The sequence below is a fragment of the Somniosus microcephalus genome, chromosome 13 (assembly GCF_052327205.1).
Source record: "Somniosus microcephalus isolate GS21.2 chromosome 13, FLI_Smic_1.0, whole genome shotgun sequence".
NCBI lineage: Eukaryota > Metazoa > Chordata > Chondrichthyes > Squaliformes > Somniosidae > Somniosus > Somniosus microcephalus.
This window is the reverse complement of record NC_140999.1, coordinates 150,063,181-150,085,940: the sequence shown is the minus strand read 5'-3', so window position 1 is coordinate 150,085,940 and position 22,760 is coordinate 150,063,181. Positions and strand designations below refer to the sequence as shown.

The following is a 22,760-nucleotide window of genomic DNA, read 5'->3' as shown; positions in this document are numbered from 1 at the left end:
GGCAGTCAGAGAAATCAACAGTTTAAATCAAACATGGCCGCAGTAAATAATAATCCTAATAGGTCTAAAAGCGCTAAAAAAAAACAAGCCTGAAGGCTTTGTGTCTTAATGCGAGGAGCATTCATAATAAGGTGGATGAATTAGCTGCGCAAATAGAGGTAAACGAATATGATTTGATTGGGATTACGGAAACATGGCTCCAGGGTGGCCAAGGCTAGGAACTCAACATCCAGGGGTATTCAATATTCAGGAAAGATAGGCAAAAAGGAAAGGGAGGTGGGGTAGCATTGCTGGTTAAAGAAGGGATTAACACAATTGTAAGGAAGGATATTAGCTCTGATGATGTGGAATCTGTATGGGTAGAACTGAGAAATACCAAGGGGCAGAAAACGTTAGTCGGAGTGGTACATAGACCTCCAAACAGTAATGTGGAGGTTGGGGATGGCATTAAAAGGGAAATTAGAGAAGCGTGCAATAAGGGCACAGCAGTCATCATGGGTGACTTTAATTTACATATAGATTGGTGATGTAAGTCCCCAAAGTGTGAACTAAGTGATATACAAAGTCGACAACACTGGCTTGTTGTAAGAAAGACAGACCCAATAATTGAAGTAAAAACGGTTTATTCAGGCCTGGGGAGCTATGGCTCTTGCGTCCCAACACAAGGCTCCAACTCCACCGAATCTCTTGAGGTTCACACAATTATACAAAAATTAAGGCCCTGCCCTAAAGGCGGGGATAAGCTTATTAGCATATACAGAATTATAGTTAAATTGTAATTATAAAACCGTGACATTCCATTCTTCCAGTCGCTTAAAAATCTCACATTTCGTTATCAGTTGGTCCTGTTACTTTCTCATGACCCGGGGCCTCAACTTTATTACTTTACGATCGTCCATTTGCTGTTGTCAGATGGCTTGGTCTTTTTAAGTATTTCTCTAAGATAGTAGATCTTTCCAAAGCGGGCAATCCGCAGACTTTCTGTCTCTCTCTCTTGAATTATTTCTACAGAGCAAAAACACTTTAGTTAGTTTAAAGAATAGAACCCTGTTGAGCTTCACACTAACAAACCCTTAAGTGCATAGGTGGCGACTCGCGTGGCCGAACCCATATATCTCTCCCTCTTTCTAAGGGGTTGTTTTGACAGTTTTAATCTCTCAGCAGTTAACCCGTAGTCCTGTTTAAACCTTATCTGGGTTTATACAACTTTTACAGACTTCTATTGTTCAACTCAGAGCACAAATTAACCTATTCCCTCCATTTTGTATATTGGTGTTACAGATGAATCCTGGTTTGTTTTACCTTATTAAATCCAATTTTTAATATCTTACTTCAGTCCCCCCTTTTGACCTTTGGACAATTGCTCCAAACAGGCCAACATGTATTTCCACTTCCTGGTGTCTGCCAGAGCGTGCACTCCCTGGCCTTCTACCAGTTTAGGTTATACATGTATATATATCTTATCAATTTGGAGGCCGACTTCCCCCTCTGTGGTATGGTGGTCTTTCCTTTACGGTGGTCTTTCCTTTAGGGTGGGCTTTCCTTTATGCACTCCGTCCGGTGTAACCATTCCCGGGGCCCCTTAGACCCTTCACTAATGGTTGAGGCTTTTCTGCTCAAGCCTGTCCCTCATTCCCACGTGGGGTGTGTGACGTGCCAATTCGAGACTGTCATCACACACCAGTCCTCATTCACCACCCTCCTTCTGCCACCCTCCTTCTGCCACCTCCATCTTACGGTTGGCCGGCCCGGTCATTAATTACCATGCCCAATTAATCCCATATATTTTCAGGGCTTCCCATCGTGTCTTACACCATTTGCCTTGGAGAGGCGGGGGAGTTGTCCATTCTTAACATCGCTACCTGCCCCTCCTCAGGCTCTACTTCTTTCACCGCACCAATTTCGGCCTTACTCATTCTGGCACAAAGGCACTGGAGAAATAAAAATACACAATATATCAGAATAACAATCAAGAGGAATATCATTATGCCTTGTACCACCGAGGCGCCCAAAGTCCCCGACCATCCTGATCCCCAATTATCAAAATATGAGGAAGTGGGTGAGTTTCCTCTAATGTTGTACTAATGTCTTTTTGTTGTTTCTTTAAGCCTTCTTCTATTTTATGATAGTACTTTAAAATTTCTTTCGTTTCCTGCCGTAACTTCTGGCAAGCTTCCTCTAACTTAGGAATTGCCTTGGGCTCTGGTATGACATAAGTTTCAACCCTTTTTAGTAAGTCTCATATTATCAAATGACCAGGTTTTCCTATCTGTATAGGTATCTTTAGACCAATACAACGGTTTGGTTGGGGAATGGTATAAGCCATATCTTGATATTCATATTTCTGTTCAATTGTGGTGACACAACAGGTCCCATTGTTCCTTGATGCTACCCAGGTCCGGTGTATCCCCTTGGGTGAACCTCGAGGGTGCAATTGGTAATTTTCGGAAATCCGTACTCGGATGTGTCTCCCTCGGTGGGGGGGTGTGTGCACACCCATGTCCTTCCCTTGTGGTGGCACCCGCCCACTACCACCCCCCTTTAGGTTTCATTCTTCTGTTTATTATCTTCATCCCTTTCCCAAAGCGCCTTGGTAGGGACATCATGATATTTAACCCACTTTCCCTTTGTACTTCTCCTATATTAATCACATCGTATCGGGGTTGTCCCCCTTCTGGGAATTGTGGGATGGCCAGTACAAAGCCAATCATCTTAGTCCATGGGGTCAGACAATCGCCTGCCCGGTATACTTGTCCCATTTTACATTCCTTACATAGGCTTTTATTTGTGTCAATCCAAGGTTCCAGATCCTTATTAGTAATCCAATCAGGGATCTGTCCATTATTTATTTGCCTCATGTTATGCTGAGCATTCGACAATAGCCATGAGCCCTACGTGGCACATATTAGTTCCTTATCGGTTTGGTGAGAAGCATTATTAAGTCTATCAATAATTGTATTGATTGTTTCTGCATGGGGGGCTACTATCTCTTCCACCCCCGACAATTGCATTATTGTTTGGTTTCCCTGCCAGTGTCAATTGCTGGCTATTTCCAGTAGCTTGTTTTAGTAACTTCTCTATTTTTGCTTGTAATTCTTCTACTCCTTCGTTTACTCCTTCTATGTCCAAGCTATTAACTGTTGCTAACCCGGCCGCATACCCTGCTCCGGTCGTTTCCAATACTCCCCGTTTCTTACATCTTTGTAAGACAGATTTTTCCTGTGGATCCTCTAATTGTTTTACCCACAGGGAGTTCCAGGTTTGTTTTGTATCTCAAAAGTACTCATATTAATGGCAAGCTTAGTAACTCTATGTGCGACACTAAAATACACCTCATCCTGTGTTCTCCTTATTACTAATCCCCCTCGATAATGGCAATACTTATATTTATCCCTAGAATCAAGGCGAGGACGCTCCATCTCATTCCGGACGTCCAATGTTCCTGTAATTACAAAAAGGGGGCTGGTCGTCACCAGCCAGTTAGAATTATTCTGCTCTTATCCATTTTATCAGTTCAAAATGCTGTACATCTGGTTCATTTCTTGTTCTGTGGCTCTGTCCCCAGACATACCTGAAGATGCAAACTATGGCATATAATATTATCATCATACACAGCCTATTATCATCATACACAGCCCTATCATTGATATATGTAGTAACTCCCCTTCCCATTCTTTATATCTTCTAGTATACTCCTCACTCTGTCAAAAAGGACACCATCTCTGGTTTACTCATTGCCTTTCTTATATATTTTTAACTGAGTCCAGTGTTTCCACCTTCCTTTACCCGTTCCAGACCCATCTACATGAGCACATGTGTCATTATTCATTAATACTTCATAAGGTCCTGACCATCTGGGTGCTAGCCCTGGTTTGGCTGGTATTATTTCTGCTATCCCTTTGCTATCTATTGCTAAGACCTCCTTCTGGTCGTCCCGTGTATCCTGTTCTCGATCCCGCATAATCTGTTGGTCTTTGGCCTCATGTCTCTAACTATCTGTCCAGATTTATCTTTGGGTAACAGGACAGCTTCCCAAGCAGTCTCCCTGCCGTTTGAGACGGTGCTGCAATTAGTTTATAAGATAACTTCCATTTATCAAATTCTAATTTTCCTTCTATCACTGTGGGGAAATATTAACTCAACATTAAGAAATGTACATTTATTAATGTCCAATATCTTTAAATTCTATTCAGTAATACTGAAGTTGTTGCTTGGTGAACTCAAACAGCTGTCAGTGGAAAGGGTTAACTCCTTCGCAGGCTTTTGAAGGTGGAGCTAAACATTATTGCGTCACTTCACGCAACCCAAAAAACATCCCTGACTGAAAGACAGTTGTGGTTTCACACTTTGATTCAACATGAACATTTGGGCTTCATTGGTCAGATTCCCTCTCTCAATTGCTCGTTTAGCTGCCCATCCTCTTGTGTGCTTTAATTTATTATTATGCACTCTTTGGGTAGGAGAGAGGTTCCTACTCATTCCTTGATTATATTCTTGTCTCTTACGGGTCTTCTCCTGGTGTCATATATCCCTGCCTACTCCCGCTATCATGTAATCGGACACCACCCCAAAGGCATTCCGACTATCTATATAGGTTTACACATTTTCCTTTGGCTACCCCCCTTTGATCAAATCCTGTATAGGCTGGGCCATTTCTACTTTGTTTCCCGGGCCTGCCTGTTTGTTTGACTTATAATCTGGGGGCCAGTACACTTCATTCGCTTTAGGGTCGACTAAAGCTCCTACTTCTCGCAGTATATCTATCCCTAGGATTGTTCCTTCGGTGTTCTCGCATACCCACAACTGTGTAGGTATTATTATACATCCAATTTCTAGTAAGACTGTTTCGCTCTTATAAGCCCTGATTCTTCATCCACCGATTCCTGCTATACTAACTGAAAGTTTCGTTCGGGGCAAGGGTAAGTCTGTCAATGAGATTGTGGCTCCTGTGTCTATTAACATTTTGCACTGTCGGCCCCCTACCAATGCATCAACAAACATCCTCGGATCCCCCTCCCCTCTCTGGCGCGGTCCCTTCCTGCTGCCATCCCTAGAAGCTTGCGAGCAATCAAAGCACGCAGCCAGTCCTAATGCCCCTCCCATCTGTTTTTGGGCATTTGCCTCTTCCCTTGTGTCACTATGTATCCTTGGTCGACTACTTCATCCTTCCCTACCTATACCTTTCTAAGGTTTAACGCTAGTCCCGCCTTCTATAAGGCTTCCAGTACCATAGTCAATTAAATATTGTAGAGGGACCTGCCACTATCAGATATTCTTGCGGAGTGGAGTTATCTTATTCAATTCGGACTACACCAATTTACATCAACCAGAATTTCACTGTGGCCACAATGAAAGTCTGGTTTTAATAGGTTAATTTACCTCATAACTTCAAGGTTAGATCTTAGACTGAAACTTAATCTTTCATTAAACAAACTTTTTGTTGCTCTTCTCAGTTTTTACACTCCAGCTTAACTTAAATTGTAATAGGTTTTTTTCATTCTGAGGGCACAATCTTATTTGCACATTCTTAAACTTCCAAAATCCAAGACCAGACAAAGGGGTTAAATGCTTTTTCTTTAACACAGAGAAGTGGGTGGGGCTACAACACACAGCAGACATTTCTTTTTCTTAACGGACAGATTTTCAGACAAAGGAATATTGTAACCTCTTAAACATTCCTAATCAGGAAAACATCCACACTCACACATTTTTATACAAACTGTAATTTCAGCATATGTCTAAGGTTCCTTTCACTCAGCAAATCTCGTGTTTTACTTGTCTTGGTACAGATGCTAATAACTTCCATGTTGGTAAAGCTTTAAGTTTATCTTTTCCTTCCTTTTTAAATCTGTGACTCAACAGCTTTCCCTAGTTTCCAAATCCCTGTTTGTTTGTTTTTTTTTTGCTGGGGTTTCAAATTGGTTCGCCTGCAAATTAGATCTTTTTCCTTCTTTATCTCTCCCTTCTGTTTCAATTCCTTACATTATCTGTTGCCTCTTTATCTTTAGCTCCTCCCCACCAAGCCTTTGGCTCTCTGCACTGTTTCTTTTTATTTTCCAGGAGTCGGGTTATAGAATCCAGGTCCCTTGAGGATTCTTCTTCCACCCTCTTAGTCATAACTAACTGCTACGTTTAATGCTTAATTCACGGTATTGGTGAATTAGGTTTGTACGCTACGTTGTTCGCCCCTATAGCGTCACCTTAGTTAGTTTCTTGCTTTCTGTTAGTCACTTCGTTTCGTTAGACACACACCAACCCTTTAGTTCCGAGGTTTCGGTACTGTGGGGTCTGTAGCTCCCGGCGTCCTACTTGATCCTGGCCGTCACGTGGGACTACTGTCCTCTTAATTCAGGCTCAGGCTAGGTGCTGGGGACAGACCTCACCCTTGTCTGTTCTAACCTCTTTATGACCGTAGGGTTTTATCTCATTCACTCACCACGGTGCACCCATTCATTCAATTGTTGAGATTTCGCCGTCTCACGGATTTTAGGGAACTACCTGCCCCTTACTGAGGTATCACCACCTCACGGTCCTTAGGGAACTACCTGCCCCAAAGGTTGGTAGGGAACTACCTGCCCCTACTGAGGTTTTCCCGCCTCACGGTCCTTAGGGAACTACCTGCCACAAAGGTTGGTAGGGAACTACCTGCCCCTACCCCTACTGCAGTTTACTTTTTAACCGCCTTCAATTAAAGGTGTCTTTCTTTTTATAGTTCTTTTATACGTCGATTCTGACTCAACGTCTCACCAGCGATTAACCCCTAATTTTACAGGTGGCAATTAAAACATACTCACCCGTCTTAGGTTAACGCTGTCCGAGAGTCTGGTTCAGAACACACATCCCATCCTCGTCGCCAATTGATGTTAGCCCCCAAAGTGTGGACTAAGTGATATACAAAGTCGACAACACTGGCTTGTTGTAAGAAAGACAGACCCAATAATTGAAGTAAAAACGGTTTATTCAGGCCTGGGGAGCTATGGCTCTTGCGTCCCAACACAAGGCTCCAACTCCACCGAATCTCTTGAGGTTCACACAATTATACAAAAATTAAGGCCCTGCCCTAAAGGTGGGGATAAGCTTATTAGCATATACAGAATTATAGTTAAATTGTAATTATAAAACCGTGACATTCCATTCTTCCAGTTGCTTACAAATCTCACATTTTGTTATCAGTTGGTCCTGTTACTTTCTCATGACCCGGGGCCTCAACTTTATTACTTTACGATCGTCCATTTGCTGTTGTCAGATGGCTTGGTCTTTTTAAGTATTTCTCTAAGATAGTAGATCTTTCCAAAGCGGGCAATCCGCAGACTTTCTGTCTCTCTCTCTTGAATTATTTCTACAGAGCAAAAACACTTTAGTTAGTTTAAAGAATAGAACCCTGTTGAGCTTCACACTAACAAACCCTTAAGTGCATAGGTGGCGACTCGCGTGGCTGAACCCATATATCTCTCCCTCTTTCTAAGGGGTTGTTTTGACAGTTTTAATCTCTCAGCAGTTAACCCGTAGTCCTGTTTAAACCTTATCTGGGTTTATACAACTTTTACAGACTTCTATTGTTCAACTCAGAGCACAAATTAACCTATTCCCTCCATTTTGTATATTGGTGTTACAGATGAATCTTGGTTTGTTTTACCTTATTAAATCCAATTTTTAATATCTTACTTCAATTGGGCTAACCAAATTAGTAACAATACTGTGGAGGAGGCATTCCTGGAGTGTTTACGGGATGGTTTCCTGGACCAATATGTCGAGGAACCAACCAGAGATTAGGCCATCTTAGACTGGGTATTATGTAACGAGAAAGGATTAATTAGCAATCTTGTTGTACGAGGCCCCTTGAGTCGGAGCGATCACAATATGATCGAATTCTTCATTAAGATGGAGAATGAAGTAGTTGACTCAGAGACTAGGGTCCTGAATTTAAATAAAGGAAACTACGATGGTCTGAGGCGCGAGCTGGGTAGGATTGATTGGGGAATGTCACTCAAAGGGTTGATGGTGGATAGGCAATGGCAAACATTCAAAGACCGCATGGATGAACTATAGAATTTGTTCATCCCAGTTTGGCATAAAAATAAAACAAAAAGGTGACTCAACCATGGCTAACAAGGGAAATTAGGGATAGCATAAGATCCAAGGAGAGGACATATAAATTGGCCAGAAAAAGCAATAAACCTGAGGATTGGGAGCAGTTTAGGATTCAACAAAGGAGGACAAAGGGATTAATTAAGAAGGGGAAAATAGAATATGAGAGTAAGCTTGCAGGGAACATAAAAACTGAATGTAAAAGCATTTATAGATATGTGAAGAGAAAAAGATTGGTGAAGTCAAGCGTAGGTCCCTTGCAGTCAGAATCAAGGGAATTTATAATGGGGAACAAAGAAATGGCTAACCAATTAAATACATATTTTGGTTCTGTCTTCACAAAGGAGGACACAATTAACCTCCCAGAGATGTCGGGGAACATAGGGTCTGATGAAAGGGAGGAACTGAAAGAAATCAGTATTTGTAGGGAAATGGTGTTAGGGAAATTGATAGGATTGAAGGCTGATAAATCCCCAGGGCCTAATAATCTACATCCTAGGGTACTTAAGGAAGTGGCCCTCGAAATAGTAGATGCATTGCTGATCATCTTCCAACATTCGATGGAATCTGGAACAGTACCCATGGATTGGAGGGTAGCTAATGTTACCCCACTATTCAAAAAAGGTGGTAGAGAGAAAATGGGGAATTACAGACCGGTAAGCCTGACATCGGTAGTGGGGAAAATGCTAGAGTCCATTATAAAAGATGTAATAGCAGAGCATTTGGAAAACAGTGACAGGATCGGACAAAGTCAACATGGATTTACAAAAGGTAAATCGTGCTTGACTAATCTACTGGAATTTTTTGAGGATGTAACTTGTAAAATAGATAAGGGAGATCCAGTGGATGTGGTGTATTTGGACTTTCAGAAGGCTTCCAATAAGGTCCCGCATAAGAGATTAGCGTGTAAAGTTAGGGCACATGGGATTGGGGGCAAGGTATTGACTTGGATAGAGAACTGGTTGGCAGACAGAAAGCAAAGAGTTGGAATAAACGGGTCTTTTTCCGAGTGGCAGGCAGTGACTAGTGGGGTACCACAGGGATCTGTCCTTGGACCCCAGCTATTCACAATATAGATTAATGATCTCGACAAGGGAACTAGATGTAATATCTCCAAATTTGCAGACGAAACAAAGCTGGGTGGGCGTGTGTGCTGTGAGGAGGATGCCGAGAAACTCCAGTATGATCTGGACAGATTGGGTGATTGGGTGGAAGCATGGCAGATGCAATATAACGTGGATAAATGCGAGGTTATCCACTTTGGTGGCAAAAACAGGAAGGCAGATTATTATCTGAATGGCAATAGATTGGGAGAAGGGGAAGTGCAATGAGACCTGGGCGTCCTTGTGCACCAGTTGTTGAAGGTAAGCATGCAGGTACAGCAGGCGGTTAAGAAGGCAAATGGTAAGAAGACCTTCGTAGCGAGAGGGTTTGAATACAGGAACAAGGATGTCTTGCTGCAGTTGTACAGGGCCTTGGTGAGACCACATCTTGAGTATTGTGTGCAGTTTTGGTCGCCTTATCTGAGGAAGGATGTTCTTGCCATGGAAGGAGTTCAGCGAAGATTCACCAGGCTGATACCTGGGATGGCAGGAATGACGTATGAGGAGAGATTGGGTTGATTGGGCTTGTACTCGCTGGAGTTTAGAAGAATGAGAGGGGATCTCATTGAAACTTATAAAATTCTGACAGGACTGGACAGACTAGATGCAGGAAGGATGTTCCCGATGTTCGGGGAGTCCAGAACCAGGGGTCACAGTCTAAGGATAAGGGGTAAGCCATTTAGGACAGAAATGAGGAGCAATTTCTTCACCCAGAGAGTGGTGAACCTTTGGAATTCTCTACCACAGAAGGCAGTAAAGGCCAATTCATTAAATATATTCAAGAAGGAGTTGGATATATTTCTTAAGGCTAAAGGGATCAAGGGGTATGGGGAGAAAGCAGGGACCGGGTATTCAATTTGGATGATCAGCCATGATCGCATTGAATGGCGGAGCAGGGTCGAGGGGCCGAATGACCTACTCCTGCTCCTATCTTCTATGTTTCTATGTTTCTATAAAATATCCAATGGGGGAAAAATTCACCTTCGACAGCAAAGTTGCTGGTGTCACCGACAGCTGCAGTTAATGGCCACTGGAAATGGCTACAACGCTAACTGAGTAAAATTGGTCTGGGGGGCATGGAGATAGGAGGTGCAGCGCTCACCTTCTGTGCAATGCTGTCCTGATGGCATTGCTGGAGGGATCAGGGATGAAGTTCTTGTCCAGCTCCGGCGTTGCAGCTTCTCACAGCCTCTGTGAGCGAAGCTGTGGAGCTCGCAGGGAATTGTGGGCAATGAAGAGGTCTGAGATTTAAAGGGGCCATGCACACTGAAGCAATACAAAATAAAATGCAGTGAATCAATACATTTTTCAGCCCTTTCTGCTTTTTAAGAAATATTCACTATTTAAAAGAAGTTCCAAACGTGAATATTCAGCTGTTAAAGCTGAATTACCTTCCTAACCTCAACAAATGGGAAAACTGCCTCAGCACTAACACAAATGGCTCAGCAAGCCAGGTAAGGGGCATCGAGGGTCTCACACGCAGCACTCCAGCTTTGTGCAGGGGGTCAACACTACAAGAGTGGCCCTCTACCCACAGGGGCCAGGACACCCTCCAGAAAGAACGATCTGGGAGAACATCACTAAGGCTGTCACTGCCAGCAGTTTCGCCCCCACCACCTGGCTCCAGTGCCCAAAGAAGCATCATGACCTCAGAGCACTAGTCAAGGTCAGTGAATGCATCTTCAAAAGCCGTCTCCTACCAACTGCACCACTAGCTTCATACACTGATCAATGCACAACCCCCAATCACTCGCCTACCTACAATCTGCATCAATGATGAGGCACATCTCCCATTCCTAGCCTCACCTCACCCCCTTGGAGGAGATGGTGCAGGCCATTCTTGGCAGGGGCATAGTTGAGCCCTTTGCCAGCGGCAGGGCTGAAAGGATACAAGATGCGGGTATCCTCGTACGTTATCCTAAGTGTGGGCCCAGAACGGAGAGAAACAAAGCTGGAAGTGAAAGTTAGAAAAGTAGTCAGCAAAACTAGTAGATAGCATAAACAAAGGCCAACAGTAAAGAGGGTCAAAGTGCAGAAAAATTTTCAACAGGCAAAGTTGAAGGCACTTTATCTAAATGCACGTAGCATTCACAACAAGGTGAATGAATTAATGGCACAAATAGAAGTAAATGGGTATGATGTAATTGCCATTACAGAGACATGGTTGCAGGGTAACCAAAGCTGGGAACTAAATGTTCCAGGGTACTCAACATTTAGGAAGGACAGACAAAAAGGAAAAGGAGGTGGCGTAGCGCTGTTAATAAGGGATGAGATTGGTACAGTAGAGATAAAAGATCTTGGCTCGGCAGATCGTGATGTAGAACTGGAATCAGTTTGGGTGGAGCTAAGAAACAGCAAAGGGCGGAAAACATTGGTAGGCGTTGTGTATAGGCCACCAAACAGTAATGGTAATGTAGTGCACAGTATCAATCAAGAAATTAGAAGTGCATGTAACAAGGGCAATACGGTAATCATGGGGGACTTTAATCTACATAATGACTGGGCAAATCAAATTACCACTAATGGTGTGGAGGACAAATTCTTGGAATGCATGCGAGATGGTTTCCTGGATCAGTATGTGGAGGAACCAACCAGGGAACAGGCTATTCTGGATCTGGTATTGTGTAATGAGAAAGGGCTAATCAATAACCTTGTGGTAAAGGGGCCTTTAGGGACAAGTGACCATAATATGATTGAATTTTACATTAAGTTTGAGAGTGATGTAGTCTAATCTGAAACTAAGGTCTTCAATCTAAGCAGAGGAAACTACAAGGGTATGAGGGACAAGTTGGCCATGGTAGATTGGGGGACTACAATAAAAGGTATGAAGGTGGGCATACAATGGCGAACATTCAAGGAAATAATGCATAATTTGCAACAAACATATATTCCTCTAGGGCATAAAACCCAAAAGGCAAAGTGATCCAACCATGGCTAACAAAAGAAATTAAAGCTAGTATTAAGTCAAAGGAGGAAGCTTATAATGTTGCCAGAAAAAGTGGTAAGCCTGAGGATTGGGATCTTTTTAGAAATCAGCAAAGGGGGACCAAGAAATTGATAAAGAAAGGGAAAATGGAATATGAGCACAAACTAGCGAAAAATATAAAAACAGATAGTAAAAGCTTCTATAGGTATGTGAAAAGGAAAAGACTGGCAAAGGTAAATGTAGGTCCTTTACAGTCAGAGACGGGAGAATTTATAATGGGGAATGAGGAAATGGCAGAGAAATTAAATACTTTGGGCAGGATTTTCATTGGGCCGTGGAGGCGGGATTGGAGGTGTGTGGGGGTTAAAATCCCGAAATTGGGGGGGGGGGGGGGGGCACGAACCCATCCCGCACCCAACCCGCCTCCATGTCAGTTTCAACGGAGGCGGGTACCCGACCCGCACTGGGACCTGCCTCCCCGAGGCGGGAAGGGGATTAGTGCCAATTAACTGCCTGTTAACAGGTAGTTAACAGGCAATTTTTAGCCTAATCCCTATTTTTAATGTTGAAGTGTGGGATTCCTGACGGCTCCAAACCACGTCAAGTTAGAGGAGGCGGACCATCGGGATGAAGGGCTTGGAGGGGTCGAGATGTCCAGTGTTCAGGTGAGTGATGGGTGCATGAGTGCAAAGGTAAGTGTGTTTGGTGTGTGTAAAGTGTTTAAATAAGTTTTACATACCTTTACAGCCTTCCTTCCTTCAGGTCTCAGGAGTCCCTCATCTTACCGGCACAGAAAGCAGAATGGCTGCGAGCTGTCAAAAATTGCAGCATTCAGCTTTCTGTTCCGGGGAGATCTCTAAATCATCCTGAGAGGAAGGAATTAGCTTAGCGTACAGATTGTCAGTGTTTGACAGCTTCAAACAGCTGTGAAACGCTGATATTTCATCTGTCAAAAGGTCTTGACAGATGAGGACTCAATCTGTGACGTCACCTGTTGACGGGTGGCCCTTAATTGGCCTGCTGAGCCCACTGGGTGGGCTCAACAAAGTCAATCAAGTCAAAATCGCGTGGGTTGGCTAGAACTCGATGGAGGCGGGACTACAACCCCGGAAGTTGTAGTCCCGCCTCCTACCTGACCCCGCAATGGAAATCCAGCCCAAAGGCTTCGGTCTTCACGGAGGAAGACACAAAAAACCTCCCAGAAATATGAAAAAACCAAGGGTATGGCGAGAATGAGGAACTTAAAGATATTACTAGTAAAAAAACAGTCCTAGCAAAATTAATGGGACTAAAAGTTGATAAATCGCAAGGACAGGATAACCTACATCCTAGGGTTTGAACAAAGTGGCCATTGGGATAGTGGACGCATTGGTTGTCATCTTCCAAAATTCTATAGATTCTGGAACGGTTCCTGCAGATTGGAGGATAGCAAATGTAACCCTGCTATTTAAGGAAGGAGGGAGAGAGAAAACGAGGAACTACAGACCTGTTAGCCTCACATCAGTAGTTGGGAAAATGCTGGAATCTATTATAAAGGATGCAATAACTGGGCACTGAGAAGCTAACAGTAAGATTGGGCAGAGTCAACATGGATTTATGAAAGGGAAATCCTGTTTGACAAACCTATTGGTGATCTTTGAGGATGTAACTAGTGGAATAGACAAGGCAGAACTGGTAGATGTGGTGTATTTGGATTTTCAGAAGGCCTTCGATAAGGTCTCACATAAGAGGTTGGTGAACAAAATTAGCGCACATGGAATTGGGGGTAATATACCAGCATGGATTGAGAATTGGTTAACAGACAGAAAACAAAGAGTAGGGATAAACGGGTCTTTTTCAGGATGGCAGGCTTTGACTAGTATGGTACCGCAAGGATCGGTGCTTGGGCCCCAGCTATTCACAATCTATATCAATGATTTGGATGAGGGGACTAAATGTAACATTTCCAAATTTGCTGATGATATAAAGCTAGATGGCAGTATCAGTTGTGAAGAGGATGTGAAGAGGCTTCAAGGGGATCTCGACAGGCTCAGTGAGTGGGCGAGAACATGGCAGATGGAATATAATGTGGATAAATGTGAAGTTATCCACTTTGGTAGAAAAAACAGAAAGGCAGAGTATTTCCTAAATGGTGAACGATTGGGGAATGCAGATGCCTTGCACATGAGTCACTGAAAGTGAATGTGCAGGTACAGCAAGCCATTAGTCCAATTATATCGGGCCTTGGTGAGACCACACCTGGAGTACTGTGTACAATTTTGGTCTCCTTACCTAAGGAAGGATATACTTGCCATAGAGGGAGTGCAACGAAGGTTCACGAGATTGATTCCTGGGATGGCAGGACTGTCGTATGAGAAGAGATTGAGTAAACCAGGCCTGTATTCTCTTGAAATCAGAAGAATGAGAGGGGATCTCATTGAAGCATACAAAATTATTTCAGGGCTTGATAGAGTGGATGCTGGGAGAATGTTTCTCTTGGCTGGGGAGTCTAGAACCAGGGGCCACAGCCTCAGGATAAAGGGTAGGCCATTCAGGGCTGAGATGAGAAGACATTTCTTCACACTGAGGGTGGTGAATGTTTGGAATTCTCTACTCCAGAGGGCTGTGGAGGCTCAATCATTGGGTATATTCAAAACAGAAGTCGATAGATTTCTGACTAGTAAAGGCATCAAGGGATATGGCGATAGGGCTGGTGAATGGAGTTGAAGCAGAAGGTCAGCCATGATCTTATTGAATGGCGGAGCAGGCTTGAAGGGCCGAATGGCCTACTCCTGCTCCTATTTCTTATGTTCTTATGTTCTGGCAAGCACCTCTTGCTTTCCCGCCCTCCCGTCAGCACAATTACACCCTTGTGCCTTCCTCATTTCACACACCCAAGAAATGCAGCCTGTCCATCCAGTGGGTCAACAAGAAGAGGCAGCCTGCCCAGCTAGTGGGACCACAGACGGATGGTTCCATCCAGGATATCTGGGATGCATCCTTCTAAATGCTGGAAATATGCAGTTGGTCAGGCAGCATGTCGACCTGAGCTGTGAACTCTGTTTTTCTCTCCATGGATGTTGCGTGACCTGCTGAGTATTCACAGCATGTTCTGTCTTCTCAAGGGCCTTAATTTACCATCTGAGCCCTTGCAAGCGTCCAGCAGCACGCCCTAGAAACTTAAAAAACTTTTCACATCTATTGCAGCAAGCCACCACTTCAATAAAATCAAACAAAACCCCAGTCCAAACCCTTAAATTCAAACTTACCTGAATGATGTGTGTGTCCCTTTTAACGGCTGCAGACATCACCACTGTCAGCCTGTTTGCATGCCAGGTTAACCTGGCGTGCTTCGGAGCCTGAATTCAGTGCTAGGGTCAAAGTTCACATTGGTGACGTTAAGTCGGCGTTGCATGCCAATTGACGTCACCACGTTGCCATTTTTTTCCCAGGACACTGCCATTTACCAGCAGCGCACAGGGGGAGAGGAATATGATGGCTGCCGCGGGACCCACCACAAACTGGCGAAAGAGTGGCGGCCGCCATTTTATCGCCATTTCATGGAGCTATGGAGTGGCAGTAAGTACATGAATTTCTAGCCCAGTGAGTTAACACTGCAACTGCATAGCAGCCCATTCCAGCCCACTTTAAACACTGCTCAGAACAGACCAAGGTTCATACCTGGGCCCTCCAGGTTTGTTTGGCTTGCTACAAACAACCACATGGTGCACATTCCCCAGGCCATCACAGGAGCTTAGACCAGTGCTACAATGTGGTCAGTGACGGGAACAGACATTTTCTGAAACACCACAAAATATCCTGTTTAAAAAAAAGCACCCAGAACTTTTATGTCAGCTGATGGGTAAACATTGGCTGCACCAGTGAATAAGTCACATTTTCAGGTTTACAGACTCTAAACCTTGCATAATTTTTTTTATTCGTTTATGGGATGTGGGCATCGCTGGCAAGCCCAGCATTTATTGCCCATCCCTAATTGCCCTTCAGAAGGTGGTGGTGAGCCGCCTTCTTGAACCGCTGCAGTCCGTGTGGTGAAGGTACTCCCACAGTGCTGTTGGATGGAGTGCCAATCAAGCAGGCTGCTTTTTCCTGGATGGTGTCGAGCTTCTTGAGTGTTGTTGGAGCTGCACTCATCCAGGCAAGTGGAGAGTATTCCATCACTCTCCTTACTTGTGCCTTGTAGATGGTGGAAAGGCTTTGGGGAGTCAGGAGGTGAAACACTCACTGCAAAATACCTAGCCTCTGACCTGCTCTTGTTGCTACAGTATTTATGTGGCTGGTCCAGTTAAGTTTCTGGTCAATGGTAACCCCCAGGATGTTGATGGTGGGGGATTCGGCAATGGTAATGCCATTGAATGTCAAGGGGCGGTGGTTGGACTCTTGCTTGTTGGAGATAGTCATTGCCCGGCACTTCTGTGGCGCGAATGTTACCTGCCACTTATCAGCCCAAGCCTGAATGTCGTCCAAGTCTTGTTGTAGGCGGGCATGGACTGCTTCATTATCTGAGGAGTTGTGAATGGCACTGAACATTGTGCAGTCATCAGCGAACATCCCCATTTCTGACCTTATGTTGGAGGGAAGGTCATTGATGAAGCAGCTGAAGATGGTTGGGCCTAGGACACTGCCCTGAGGAACTCCTGCAGCGATGTCCTGGGGCTGTGATGATTGACCTTCAACCACCACAACCATCTTCCTTTGTGCTAGGTATGACTCCAGCCAGTGGAGAGTTGTCCCCCCGATTCCCATTGACTTCAGTTTTACTAGGGCTTCTTGATGCCACACTCTGTCAAATGCTGCCTTGATGTCAAGGGCAGTCACTCTCACCTCACCTCTGGAATTTAGCTCCTTTGTCCATGTTTGGACCAAGGCTGTAGTGAGGTCAGGAGCTGAATGGTCTTGGCGGAACCCAAACTGAGCATCAGTGAGCAGGTTATTGCTGAGTAAGTGCCACTTGATAGCACTGTCAGTGACACCTTCCATCACTTTGTTGATGATTGAGAGTAGACTGATGGGGTGGTAATTGGCCAGATTGGATAATACTTTGAGTTATACATCAGATCATATTACAGTAATACATTTTCTGTTGTAGAGGTATAACACTTCTGATTTATTGCACACCGATTTTCATTTAGCAATTTCTATTTTCAGAAATACACATTAATATCAACTTAGGGGAAACAATTGATTTGCTCCATATTGATACCAGGAGTGCAGATTGAATGCTGTGCCTAATTGGAGTAGCCATCTAAGTAGTTAATCAGTGCAATGTCTTGCTCAGACCCCAGGACAGATCAAGCTTGTTCTCATGACAGGGGTCAGGGTGAGGTGCATGCCATGTGGATGAGGGTTCATCAGGTCAGGCAGGAGGTCTGGAGAAGGACTGAATGGGGTGAATCCAAGCTTTGGGCTCCAAGGCTGTTTGAGCTTTGTCCAATATAGCAGATGCAACGGCCTAGAAATTCATCTCGGGAGGTGGCGCAAAATGGGTGGTATTGGATTGGCCGCCCGTTACACGCCCATTATCGCAGTCAATGGAACTGAATATCAGGTGCGGCGTATAACGGGCGGCCGATCCGATACCGCCCATTTTGCGCCACCTCCCGAGATGAATTTCCAGGCCAACTTCCTAACGGAGCCCACCATGATATGAACAGCTTCTGACATTATAGGAATCCTTGAGCGATCATTTAGTGGTGCCTCTGCAGGATATTGATTTTTCACTTCAGTCATTTATTAATTAACTTAAGGCTCAATACAGGCGGCTGGAGTTTGCAAAAGTTGTGCAATGATTGTTCTCTTTAATGAGAGTCCTGTGAAGCGTTATTTTGTGGGACTGAATTTACAATTGTGCACTCTCAGTGGGGAGACTTGCCCACCGGCTGTGCCTACCAAGAAATCGTAGGTGTGCTGCCCACAATGAAATAGATAGAAAATCATGAGCAGTGTGCCCCACAATTTCAAATAGGCATGGCTGGCTGACAAGACTCCCCAGTTGTAGTGCGTAGTGTAAAATCAGACCGTGCATTTTAAAAAATGTAAATATTCAATTAGAAGCCTCCCTAAAATGGTATACAAATATTATTTATATGAGTGATTACGTACTGAGAAGTCAAATTTATTAATTTTGTTTTTTTACATACAATTCATATACTTGGTTTAGTTATGATAACTGACTATCTGCTATTAGTGTTATCTATGTATTTTAGTGGAGCACTGTTATAGCAAATACTTGCCAAATTTTATTCAGCAATCCTTCGCAAATGTCCTTTTGTTATTACTAGCAGCCCTTATGTTCCAATTTTTAAGCAAATAATGTGCCAATATTTTATCTGCCTTTCAGTTTCTATATAGCCTTAACAGTAAAGCTAATTTGGAACAAAATAATTTCCCAGTATATGTGTTACAACACATTAACCATTATTTTATGTCATTTTGTTCACAATTACAACGTTACTATATTATTTATTGATTTTTATAATTATTTACCAAACATTAACAAACTCGTAGCTAAGTTAGTAAACTCAGAGAACACACATTGATCTTTCAGAAATAGGTACGCAGTGCACATAAATACTGCCTGTGTGCAATGTGTCTTACTCCCCAATCTGCACAAGTTGGTGTTGATAAAAATATATGTTTAATATCAATTTTTTTTGAGGGGGTGGCATTAGAGACAATTTGCAGGTAATTTTAACCTAACCCGCAGACCGGGAAACGGGCAGGTTTGGGTCGACTGTTTGTTGGAAACCGCGCCCAGTTTTACTCTCCAATAGTGAGTAAAATCGGATGGAGTGTGAAATGATGGTCGGCCCGAACCCACCTGTTTCCTGCCCAGCAGGCTAAGTTATAATTTGTCTTTTCTCATATTGAGTTAGAGGATTGAGTTAGAGAATATAAACGATATCAGAAATGTTTGATGAAAAGCTATGATGGGGAAGTAAGTGTGACACTTACAGCCAGAGAGCTCGTTCTTATCCAGGCTTTGCAGAAAATAAAATGTAGAGCAAGTCCTAGAGAATTTAGAGTGGGAATATTTGACCGAAGGAAAATCTCATAGTTGGTGTGCTATTGCAACAATCCCCACCAACCTTTGCTTCTCTTAGCACAGGTGCAGATGCCTGCAAGTAATGTTCCCTGTATTTTTTTGGGGGTGTGCGGCCCCTTTAAGTGGTTGCATGGTGCATTCAAATGTTCGCGCGTGCACGGTTATTCCAATTGAAAAGCCGGCCAGCGGCCTGCGCGGGAGCTCCAGACTGCCACGCGACCACGCAGCTTAACGGGAACATTGTCAGCAAGTAGCCTACTCGCCAAAGTTGGCGCTTTAATTATTGCAGGTGGGCATATAGTTATTGGTGCAATTAACGTCCTTAGGAGATTTTAATGAGGTGTTTTAAAATGTATTTAACTTAGCTTTAAATTTAAAGTCTGCACCACGGGTTTCCTGGGACTCGGGAAACTGACCAGGGAAACAGAGGCGAGATTGAGCCGCAGTTCAAGTGGCTATTTAAACTTGTGATTGACCCATCTGAATAAAACTTCACTGATTACAGCTGGTGTCTCAATTCCCTCTGGCAAAGAGTTCTTGTGTGGATACAGCTTTTTCTCAACTTTGGAGGCTTTCAAACTGACAAGATCAGGATGGAAGGCACGTTGGATGTGCTTGACAGCACGTCAGAAGAGGAAGACCATCACCACCTATGGTAATGACGATGTGCTGTAATGGGATCAGCATGTGCAGAGGATAGAGGTGCAGAGGAGGGAGGTGCACAGGAAAGGGGCCAAGGTCGCAGGGAGCACTACCCACGTCACAGGGTTTGCAGGCAGAGGCTCAGCTTCCTTGATCTCTTGCAAGAGCAGTGCTTCCACAGGCTGAGATTGTCATGTAGGTGGTGGCAGACATCTGTAGCCGTCTAGAAGAAGACCTACTGCCTGCTGGACCTCATGAACACGCATTACCAGTGGCTGTGAAGGTTAACACCGCCCTCAATTTTTTTGCCTCTGGTTGCTTCCAGGGCATTACAGGAAATCTCTCGAGCGTCTCATAGTGCGCTGCACATAAATGCATAAGGAAGGTGATGGATGGATTGTTTACCAGGACTACCACCCCTCCTTTTGTACTAAACAGTCCTTCAACCACTCATTCACCCAATGGGTTCTGTCATGTATTGACATTCATCTTGAAACAAGTGACAGGGCGAGTTGGCACTCAGAACACAATAATGGGGAAGATGTGGAAATGGAGCATTATAAGAAAAGAAACTTAACAACATAACATTTTTTCAAACATCTATGTGCATACCCTTGGTAAATTACAATTTCTTGAACTTACGCTTCCTACTGCTTGTACATGGTGCATCCCGTGTGGCTTCAGCAGAGGTAGAGGCAGGCTGCTCAGATACTTTTGGCCTATGCCTTGGCCTACGCCTTATGGGTTTTGGAGTCGCTGAGGGCCCGGCCAAAGACTGCTCCGCCTGCACCTGTGCAGAAGCAGACTCGGCCATCGGAGATGAGGTAGCATGTCGGGTACTGGTTGGGAGGGGTGGGGGACAACAGGTGAGAAGTGGGAGCACTTTGAGTGGAGTTCCCACTTCCATGTCCCCTTTTGCCATCATCCCTCTCCTGGGACAGCGCCACATCACTCCTACCACTCTGCTGCAGGCCAGCTTGGTGGAGATCAGTGACACGTTGTAAGGCCACAGATATGGTATCTGTCATACTATTTAAGGCAGTAGACATCTCTTGCGCACCCATGGTCATGGCCTGCATGGACTCATTTACAGGTCATGCTTGAAGCTCCATGATGGCGGCCACTCTCTACATGGCAGATATTCTCGCAATTCCCTGCTCCACCAATCTACTAGTGATCGAGTTAGACTCCGCCATCATTTCCGCTATTGTGGAGTGTGTGCGTGGCACCCCTATCAGTACCTGGCTAAGCTCATGATGCACCTCTAATGTTCTCCTTCTCAACGATAGCCCCTAAGGTTCAGCATCTGTGTCCAGCTGAGCAGAGCTTGGAGACAATTGCGCCCCCTGATGCGAACTCTCCACAGTTGTCTACTCATGCTCACTTGTGAGGTGTGAATCACCAGGTAAAAACCCAACTAACTGTCTAAGTGGACCCACTGAAGTGTGAATATCTGCAGTGGTGCATGGCTGTAGGTCCTGTGACGATGCACCCGCAGAAGGAATGAGACCCTCTGAGGAATTGTCCTCATGAATGCCCCACGACACTTACTGTACACGTGAAGGTCCTGGAAGACAAAAGAAAGGGATATGATTTACTCATGGCATAGTCACAATCTTGATAATCACTATTCTCAGTCTTCTCATCGTTCAGTCATTGATGAAATAAAGTCAGCATATGTGTGTCAGAGATATTTGTCATTCTGTCACCTGCTATCTGCGAGCTCCCTTTCTCCATCTCCGACTAAGAGGACACAGATGTGCCACTTATCTCTCGGGCACCCTCCTCTGCATCTGTTAGGTGGACTTTTTGTGGTGGACCACCTCCAGTCCTCTCCCTTCCCTTGCGTTTTGCGTTCTCTTTCTACAAGGGGCGAATAAAGAGACCTGTGAGTGAGTGAAGGTGAGGTATTCCCCCGATTGATGCAGTACATTCGGTCAAGGTGTCTATGAGACAGATCCATCACACTGCATAAGGATTGGGGTGAGTGGCAATGGTGGATGGATAAATGGGGAGGCGATTAAATGCATAGAAAGTGAAGGCTGAGTGCTGCTGAAAATTGAGTGGGTGTGAGGAGTGACGTGATGGAGAATGCTTGGCAAGACAGAGTGAAAGGGGGTGGGGCTTAAAGCACAGGATGTAGTTGAATCAGCAAATGTATTCACATTTCCTGACCTGGTTAGGTCATTAAACCGCTTTCTACATTGCATCCAAGACCTGAGCACAAGGCTCCTGCTGCTCACCTCCTCAGCCACCTCCAACCACGCCTTCTTGATGAAAGCAACAGGTTCCTTCCTCCCATTGCTGGGGAAAAGTATGTCCCTCCTGCTCCTGACTGCACCCAGCAGTAATTCCAGAGATGCATCGTTGAAGCTGGGTGCTGCCCTTGCTGTATGTGCACCATTCATTATGAACACTTCCAACTTCCATCTGTGCATTGTCCCTTTAAATGTAGCTGAGATTGTGTCACGAGGGTGCGCATCACGCCTGCTGCACAGTTTGGAGATGTGAAACTCAAAAGTCAAAATGAATTGCTTCATTGTGTTACGATTGCAGATTCTGACCCACTGATTTGACTTCTGGGTTTCACCCACTCTTGCTCGGAAGCCACCTTCAGACTAATATCTGCATGTCTGTGATTCAGATATTAATTAGTTCTTCATAATCCTTCCAGGCACCAACTGATGCAATCAAAATAAAAAGCTGAGAATTTTGAATTAACCCAACAAAACTGCTCCTGATGATAATAATTACAATAAATCATTCAGTGAGAAACTTAATTGTTGATTGTTGCCTCTGGCTATATTGCTTTGCCATTGAAATTAATCAAAAATTGATTATTAGCTCCTAATATCCACTGTTGGTGAAGTGACAGATTAGCAAGAAAGTGTGTAACAGTAACTGTAGTGCAATAGAGTGAAGTAAAACCTGTTTCTAATGATCTCGGTTAAAGTGAAAC

General features: G+C 44.2%; 1 protein-coding gene and 1 long non-coding RNA gene across 4 annotated transcripts in view; one reads left to right on the top strand and one right to left on the bottom strand.

Moving 5' to 3' along the window:
• Window positions 1-22,760, top strand: part of helz2a (helicase with zinc finger 2a) — a 192,760-nt gene that overhangs the window by 10,370 nt on the left and 159,630 nt on the right. The window lies entirely within an intron of this gene.
• LOC147108651 (uncharacterized) lies at window positions 607-17,578 on the bottom strand. The gene is made up of 2 exons (XR_015080625.1): window positions 10,294-17,578; window positions 607-7,339 (listed from the first exon to the last, which is right to left on the bottom strand). It is a non-coding gene; the product is annotated as an uncharacterized LOC147108651 (long non-coding RNA).